This window comes from Myotis brandtii, unplaced genomic scaffold (genome assembly GCF_000412655.1).
Source record: "Myotis brandtii unplaced genomic scaffold, ASM41265v1 scaffold107, whole genome shotgun sequence".
NCBI classification, from domain to species: Eukaryota; Metazoa; Chordata; class Mammalia; order Chiroptera; family Vespertilionidae; genus Myotis; species Myotis brandtii.
Genome location: NW_005353629.1, coordinates 3,912,686 through 3,919,558, shown reverse-complemented (window position 1 = coordinate 3,919,558; position 6,873 = coordinate 3,912,686).

The following is a 6,873-nucleotide window of genomic DNA, read 5'->3' as shown; positions in this document are numbered from 1 at the left end:
CAGGTCAAGGGCACATGCCCGGGTTGTGGGCTCGATCCCCAGTAGAGGGCGTGCAGGAGGCAGCTGATCAGTGATTCTCTCTCATCATTGATGTTCCTATCTCTCTCTCCCTTCCTCTCTGAAATCAATCAAAATATATTTAATTATAAAAAATACATAAATATATGTATATGTATATATAAATATCTATTTTAAAAGATAGTCAAAACCTTACTTTCTTAAACATGTATAAGATTTTAATTTAGGACATTTTAGATCATGCTCTTACCAGGCCCCTTGGAAATCCATTCCCTACCCGGCAAGATGAGCAGATTCCATACAGTGATGGTGAGTGAGACCCCATCACAGCCACAGCAGCGCAAGTGGAATTATCAAGTGGGGAAGAGTGGAGGAGTTAACAAATAGAAACGGGCCAGCTCATGAACTTTAAAGTATTTTTTTCTCCTTCAACATAAAAACACAAAAAACAACCCAGAAAAATGAGGTGGGCAGGGTGTGAAGGCAGTCATTTATGTAATTGTTACATTTAAAACCGTGACACTGTAGTAGAACAATACAAGTAAAAAATAATACGCGATCCACGGAGAACTTCATCGAGGCCACGCCCTGCCCCCGTGGATTCGTAAGTCACCTGCTGCTGCTCATTCGCATTAGAGACTGGACTCCACGGGACGCCAGCAGAGCCCTGGTGCACCCGCGCAGCCCCGGACCCGCTGGTGCCGGCCTGGCCTTTGCTGGCACTGCTGGCTGGGAAACCCAAGGTCGCGTGGGGGGGCCTGGGCAGCGTTATGCTGAGCGAAGTCAGCCCGTCAGAGAAAGACAAGTGTCACATGATCTCACTCAGATCTGGAGTCTAATGAACCAAATAAACTGATGAACAAAAATAGATGCAGAGACATAGAAGCATGAACAGGCTGACGAATCTCAGAGGGAAGGCGGGGAGGGTGGGTGGTTGGGAAGAGATCAACCAAAGAACTTGTATGCAAATATGCATAATCCATGGACACAGATAATAGGGTGGTAAAGGCCTGGGATGAGGTGGGGGAGGGCAAGGGTGGAAGAAACCCGTGGACACGGACAATGGGGTGGTGAGGGCCTGGGGCGGGGTGGGGGCAGCTGGAAGAGGTAAATGGGGGGAAAGAGCGGACCTATGTAAAATTTCAACAATAAAGATAAAAACGAGAAAGAAAATCTACTAAGGTCATTTCCAAATGTATTTTCTCGGTGAAAATAAACAGAGTTCCTTTCTTTCTTTTTTCTTTTTTTGACAAGAAACTTTGGTCTGGGCTGGGGGAGGGAGAGGGTCACTGTTGAACGTGTGAACGCGGCAGGTGGCCTGTGAGTTGGCCCCACCCCCTTGGCCAAGCAGCGTCTCAGCCTCAGGACCGGGCGGAGGCGCCGGGGGGATGTCCCTGACCGTCCCCAAGCACTTTCATGTGCATCATCTCAGCTAAGGTCACAGCCAGGAACGGAGAGGCGCCTTTACTATTCCCACTCGGCAGATCAGAAAGTGGAGGCAGACGGCATTTAACGTTTTAAATGACTCACCCCCAAATTATTTAACTCAGAGTCAAGAAGCCCCCCCCCCCCCCCCCGGATCCTGCATCCCTTCACTACACGACCACTCCAGCTGCCACCTACAAAATAAAATTGTCACAGCCCAGGGGGCTCTGAGAAACGAGCCTGGAGCTTTCGCAGAGCTTCCCCTGGTAACTGATAAAAACCCACTCGAATCTCTCCCTTCCCAGCAGCTCGCTGCTCAAATGTCACGGAGAAGAAACACTGCCCACCTCCTGCCTTTCTCCGCCCCCGACAGCTCTTCCCCTCAGGCTGTCAGGCTCTCTCTCCTCGCAAAGCCTGTGCGACCCACATCCAGGAGGGAGGGCGCCCCGCCCCTCCACTCTTGGGGCAATGACAGCCCAACTGGTACATGATCTGTGGAGGGGGAAGGGGGCCCCGATTATTCGTCAAGAACAGCTGGTCCCCGCTCACCTCTGGTTAGGAAAGATCTCCTCTCACTTGATTGGAGCCCTCCCCTGGCTCAGCCCTGAAGTCACCGACTGGAATTTCGTTTTAGACAGAAAGACGCGTAGCTGATCCAGTTGTCCACTCCCGGATGCAGCGGTTCTCAACCTTCCTAATGCCGCGACCCTTTAAATACAGTTCCTCATGTTGTGACCCAACCACAAAATTATTTTCGTTGCTACTTCATAACTGTAATGTTGCTACTGTTATGAATCGTCATGTAAATATCTGATATGCAGGATGTATTTTCATTGTTCGAGACCCATAGGTTGGGAACCGCTGATAGAGTAAGAGGCTGCCTGAGAAACCGAATTAATTAGAGATCAGCCTTCAGTTGACAAAAACATTATGTAGATTTGGCACCGAGTCCAACCCAAGTCATGTCCAAAGGCCCATGAGTCGGAACAGACCCCCCTTTGCAGCAAGAACGTAACTCCTCTGCCTCCAAAGGTCCTAGACTACGATATTCAGAAAAGACAGATCAGTGAAGGCATCCATTGCCCGAGAGCACAAATCAGGCCGCTCACAGGCCGGGTGGCACAGCAACTGGGGCCCAAACAGGACAGCTACACGCACCGTGGAACCATCAACCCAGGACGCCTCATGGCGGCGGGCCCTTCGCGTCGCCTTTCAGAAGTGTTCGCGCAGCCCGCCGTCTGTCTCACGCTGAGTGCCGCTGTGTTCTATTCATTTTAAAAAGTGCACAGAGAAGTGGGGAGGAGAAGGGTGCTTGGGAGAACCCAGACTAGGAAGGGAAAGATCTGAGGGCCCGGGGAGGGCGGCTTCTCGAATGGACGGCGGGTTAGAAGGGATCCAGTGAGGGCTCCTCACCAGGCACGATCTCACGCGCGTGCTTCTCCTGACCCTGAGCCCGCTGACTCGGGAAAATCTTCGGGTCTTTCCTTCACCTGGAAATAACTCCGTCGCCTTCTTTCTCTGACATGGAAGGGTTCTGTGACCCAGGGGCTGACGCCTCGGGGACAGGGAAATGGTGCTTTAGTTGACTGAAATGAAGCAGTTCAGAAAATGAGGAAATTTGGAAGTTTTCTCATTAGGCGGATTATATCACAACTGTTTCTAAGAATGCTCCCGTCTTACAGCCACTCTAAAAGGCAGTCTGGCGAGTCCTCAAAAATGAAGAATAGCGCGTCCATGTGACCCAGCAATCCCTCTCCTGGGTTCATATCCGAAAAGCTCGAAATCATGTATTCGCAACAATATAGGCCCCCCCCCCACCCCCGTGTTCACTGCAGCATGATTCACGGCGGCGAAGACATGGAAACAGCCACCGTGTCCCACGATAGAGGACGGGAGAGGAAGACTGGTCCATGTGTACAACGGAACACCGCTCAGCCACGGAAAAGGACGGAATAGCGCCATGGGCAGCCACATGGATGGGCCTGAGAACATGATGCTGAGGGAGGTGGGGGGAGGAGGGGTCCTCATAGGAGGGGACAGGAGAAGATGTGACTGGGTGGTGGGCACACAGTGCAATAGACAGATCTTGTAACATAGAAACCCACACCTGAAACCTGTATGTTCATGTTGACCGATGTTGCCCCAACCAATTTAATAAATAAAATAAAAAAAGAAAAAAAGAAAAAAGAAAACGAATGCCTAGTCTCACTATGGCCAGAGCTCTCTTTCTGGGAGTGTCCCACTAAGCCAGAGTCCCTAACTCCGTTCCCTGTGACGATGCCCAGCACACTCCAGGTAGAACCGGGATCTCTGAGTGTGCTCCGGGCACTTCATGGTTCTAAGGAGTTGTTTTTCTTCTTGCCGGATGAAATTCCCAAACTCTCCACTTCTGTTGCTACTAATCATAAAATACTTTTGCTGGTAAATATCCCTTGCATCTAAAATTTGTCAGCTTTCTTTTACGGAATGTAAGGGCTCAACAGTAAATCTCCAAGTGACCACTGAATATGAAAAAACTATATATTTCCCTCGCTAGTTGGAGGATAGGGACTGAGTCTCATTTTTGCATGAATAGGAACCAGTGTGTCTGATACACACTAAACCAGTAAGTGGAACGCACATCGAAGGACTGAATGAATGAAATCAGTGAGTGACAAAGTTCCCGTTCTCTAAACTGTGGGAAAACTGCCGAAGCCTTAAAAAAAGAGAAAGAATCAAGAACACTGCTGCCCGGCTGGTGTGGCTCAGTGGTTGAGTGCTGACTCACGAACCAGGAGGTCACGGTTTGATTCTCGGTCAGGGCACATGCCCGGGTTGCGGGCTCGGTCCCCAGTGGCGGGATCATCCTTGATGAGTCCATCGCTCTCTCCCTCTCGCTTTCTCTCTCTACAACCAACAGTCCCCCCAGATTTCATCATGCTCTTCTGGAGAGCCGCTGACAAATGCTGACCAGGCGTTCGCCCCAGATCCAGCCACCCCCTCCTTAACACTGGCCAGACTTCTCACTCCACTGTGAGTTCCTCCTTCTTGGAACTCATAGTTTGCCTGTTTTCTTTGTTTTTGTTGTTGTTTTTTATCAATCAGAATGAATAAATGAGTGACTTTTACCTGTGTTGCCCCATTAGCTGAACAGCTAATAACAGAGAATCTTTAACATTCCTTGGTCTCTCTACTTCATAAAAGCTGACAAATAAAATGGGCAGATGTCAGGTACTGGTTCTAACAAGTGATGCCGGTGCACAGTGCCAGGGGTTTCTCCCCTTGCCTTGCAGGCGAGTGCTGAGCCCGGAAAGGCCTCCGGCCGAGTGAGTCCGAGTCAGCAGGTGCTTTCGCCCGGCCTTGCACGCAGAGCTCATGGCGCAGCGAAGGCAAGCACATCTGTAATACTCTCTGTGCAGGCGGTGCCTCGAGGCGCTCTCCCTGACAGAGTTCAGGAGCACCAGCCACAGGAGGAGCTGGGTGGGTCCTGGAGTTACGTTCTTGCTCCCCTGCCTTCACGTCCACATTTCCCACGGCGCCTCCCCGGCAGCCTCGAGCGCAGAAGGCGCTCCATACACATCTGTCCACGTGAATGGAACTTGTCCGCGTGAAATATTTACAGTCACCACCGAAGTAGAATGAATCAAACCCCCCCCCCCCACTTCTTTCCCCCGGTGGATGGAAGGCCAGTGGACTGTACTTCACTTTGAAGTCTGTCCCCACCTCACAGTCAGCGAAGACAAGCATCGGTCAGGGGTAGCGAGGATCAAACTCTCCACGCAGGCGAGTCCCCCCGATGCCCGGGGACCCAGGGGAGCAGCCTGCCTGGGCCCTGCAGAGCATTATGTCACCATGACTCCCTCCCCGGCCGCGCTGGTCTCCTGGGCCCTGCGAGAAACAGGTTTGGCTGCGGCGAGCAAGCCCCAATTATAGTGAGATCTTCGCTGTGGAAAAATAACCCAAAAACGTGTAATTAAATTTTGCAGGTGCACCAATCCTGCCGCCACAAACCACGGAGGAAGCCTGTGAAATTATCCTGAGCAATTTTCTCCAGCGTAATTGGAAGCGAGCCCACCTGGAGCCATAACCCCACAATTTCCTCCGCCGCCGCCTTATCGCCTCTATCTTGTCTTCACTGCGGAGAGTCCTGCTGCGGAGAGGAACAGGTTTGAACTCCGAAGGCAGCAGAGGAGAATATTCCAGAAGCTTGAATTCCGGGCCCATTGACCTTCACGCTGGCTGTAAAGGCCATAAAAACCAACTGAAAGTACTGGAGGGCAAAGCTAACCCGCCGGCAAAGCCTCGCTGAGTCCTGGCAACTGGGAGGCCGGTGCAGACTTGAAATGCTGAGGGCCGTGCCAAGGCCTGCCTTCCCCGCCTCAGGCAGCCCCTCCTGCAGAACGGGGTGCCGTGAGCAGGGCTGGGGGCGAGGCTGGCTGACACCAAATCTGCAACCCCCTCCCCCCAGCCATTAGTAGCTCTCCTCTGGTCTGTGTCCTGGGGGAGGGAGGGCCTGGTCTCACTAGAACAAAAAGCCGAGCTATTAGCCAGAGAGAGGAGGCCGAGGCTGGTCTGGTCTCTGCAAGTCCCTGTCTGTGTGACTTGGGGAAATGGCTCCCTTAGCCTGGGGCTCACCATCTGTCAGAGGCGTGAGCGCAGGAGCCTTGCAATCTTCAAAGGGGTGACTCCCAGCCATTACTCAAATGTTTGCACACCCTCCAGGCTGTGCTGGGCAGCCCTACTTTCTCAGGGAGTGTGGGTCACTCGAAACTTGGGCCCGGCCGGCCTGGCTCAGTGGTTGAGCATTGACCTACGAACCAGGAGGTCATGGTTTGATTCCCGGTCAGGGCACATGCCCGGGTTGTGGGCTTGAGCCCCAGTGTGGGGTGTGCAGGAGGCAGCTAATCAATGATTCTCTCTCATCATTGATGTTTCTCTCTCTCTGTCTCCCTTCCTCTCTGAAATCAATAAAAATATATAAACAAACAAATAAACAAAACAGCCTTGCGAATGCTGTCTGCCCCTTCTCCTCCCCAAAGTTGCATGGGCTGCACCCACCTCCTCATTCTTTCCTGAGAGAGAGTCAAGGGTGGAGGCTAGAGTGCCAGCCACGGCGACATTTGGGGTCACTTGCTATGAACGTGACATGCTCGCTCTTAATTCATGGGAAGACTCACACACAAAGCCCCACAGAACGGTGCGCTCCAGGTGCGCCTCCACCCTCCTCCACCCTCCTCCACCCTCCTCCGCGTGGCATCGGCCTCCAGCAGGCCTTGCTACCTTGCCCCGCCCACCTCGGGGAGAAGGGTCATGTCTCTCTTTTTTAAAAAAAAGATATTTTATTGATTTTTTACAGAGAGGAAGGGAGAGAGATAGAGCATCAGAAACATCGATGAGAGAGAAACATCCATCAGCTGCCTCCTGCACACCCCCTACTGGGGATGTGCCCGC